The 2,171-nt window shown below is 37.3% G+C and overlaps 1 pseudogene; it reads right to left on the bottom strand.

Moving 5' to 3' along the window:
- Window positions 1-583: 583 nt before the first annotated feature.
- On the bottom strand, window positions 584-1,198 carry LOC145089222 (ethylene-responsive transcription factor ERF024 pseudogene; annotated as a pseudogene).
- Window positions 1,199-2,171: the final 973 nt, after the last annotated feature.

Here is a 2,171-nt window from a genome sequence, read left to right as displayed (position 1 = left end):
ATAATGTTCTTATTTGATCGAAACTATCATATACAACAAAGTTATGGGTAAAACATCTAAGTGGATGCTAAGCGACCTCCACGTTACTATACAAAATTTACTGCTCAAGTGATTAAACATATATTTAATATTTAATTAGAATATTAAAAACCATAATTAGAATTCTAATACAGGCAAACCAAGAAAGTTTACACGCCTTTCCGCAATATTTCACAATCAAAATAAGACGCACCATTGACTAAGAAAACCGTAATTTATGTTCTTCGGTTTAATCATATGCACCTAACTTATTGGTAAAACATCGAACTGACAATGAAGCATCCGTATCACTCTCAAAGTGTCTATTCTAAGATATCTTACTTCAAGATGCCTGTTCTCAGATAAAAAAACCCGCAATACGTACGTATATCTTACGATGGATGTTCGACTACATTAATCACTGTAGCCCTAACCATCCCCATACTTTTCTTACCCTTGCTATCTTTTACGTTTTCTTCGTCGATTACATAATATAATATATACAAACAGAAATAAAAACACCGGACATATATAAACATCAAGTAGAGTTGAACAAATCGACAACTCAGGTATAATTCCATAGGCTGTGGTCAAATGCAGTTCCGGTTGCACTCTCTTCGCTTATGAAGTCAAAACGAGGGGGGCTAAGAAGCATCCCTTCAGCCATGCTGTTTATCATATTAGGCATATCAAATATTAAATCCTCATCGATAAACTCATCGGCAATCCAAATCACTGGTGGCTCAGCTGTAACATCACCACTATGACAGCTTACCAAAGCATCCATGGCTGCCCCCGCAGCTGCTGCTGCACTAGTGGCAGCAGCCTGGATATCACGAGAAGCAGAAGAAGCAGGAACTGGCAAAGAAGAAGCAGCGTCGGGAAAATTAAGCTTCGCATCTCTACCTTTGAGTGCGAGTGCTGCCACGTCATAAGCCACCGCAGCCATTTCAGCAGTGGCGAATGTACCAAGCCATATCCGGTTAGGGGATTTTGGCTCACGGATTTCAGAAACCCATTTTCCATTGTTTCCTCTACGCCTCACTCCACGATAAGTAGGGTGTTTCTTGGAAGAACCTGTAAGAGGGATAAGATTGCTTTTAAACATTATAATTCTTGATAGTATGATGACTGAAAGTTCACAAACCTGTTTGTTGAGGAAGATCATCATGGAAGCCATGCACTTATATACGGTTTGTGATGAAGTTTCTAGGGTTTATGTCATGTGGTTATTTTGCAAACCAGTTGGTGATGAACTGCCTTTTGTAAGGTTTTGAGGTGTCCCGCAAAATCTTTGCTGTGGATCATTTTAGAAGACAAACCACTTGAGGTACGACAGTGGTTGAAATCTACCTTTATGATTGTCTTTCAAACTCCCAAATATACAGAAGGATTGAGAATGTCATGTTATTAGTTGTGCACTTATATGTAACTGACTTTTCTAGTTTGTGTCGCACACTAAGGGAACATATTGGCTATCACGTGTCCCACCAAATACTAAATATGGTAGGGAGTTGGAGATCGGTTGTAGCTTTGTATGTTTCGAAAATATATGAATGTAAAATGATCATATCATATATATATATATATGCCTTTAAACTTGTTTTAAAAATATACTGCGAATACACCAAAAATGAATACGGAAAAATTAAATGGATCGAAACCAAAAACACTAATCGAACAACTACTACAAACGTTTCTAAAATCACCCTAATTGAAAACCAATTTTCCAAGGTGAAGTACATAAATAATCAGTAAATTGGATCTCAATAACCCCTAAAAATATTTGTGGTGACATAGCCAAAACAATAGTTTCATGGCCAAGGCTAAGGAAGTAGTGGCCAATACATCGAGCCGAGGCTAGGCGGTTATACATATACTATCAATTACTATCGCTTGGTTGTAGGGACTAACAAAGCGACGACTAAGATATATTGTCTGCGGTATGCTAACCATGGATATATATAACAACACATCTCGTCCTTAAGATATGGAGTAATATGTAAAATTAGCCTTGCATATTAATTAATCATGATTTACACAAACATATTCACATGTACTATCAACCAAAATGGATGTGCCTTGTAAATCAAACAAGCATGGTTGGTCAAACCCAATAATTTGATAAGTGAAACTATCTCACCCTGTAGTCA

Source organism: Lactuca serriola, chromosome 2 (assembly GCF_051521515.1).
Source record: "Lactuca serriola cultivar US96UC23 chromosome 2, Lser_US96UC23_V15, whole genome shotgun sequence".
NCBI lineage: Eukaryota > Viridiplantae > Streptophyta > Magnoliopsida > Asterales > Asteraceae > Lactuca > Lactuca serriola.
The sequence above is the reverse complement of the archived record's forward strand: the minus strand, read 5'-3'. Positions and strand labels throughout refer to the sequence as shown.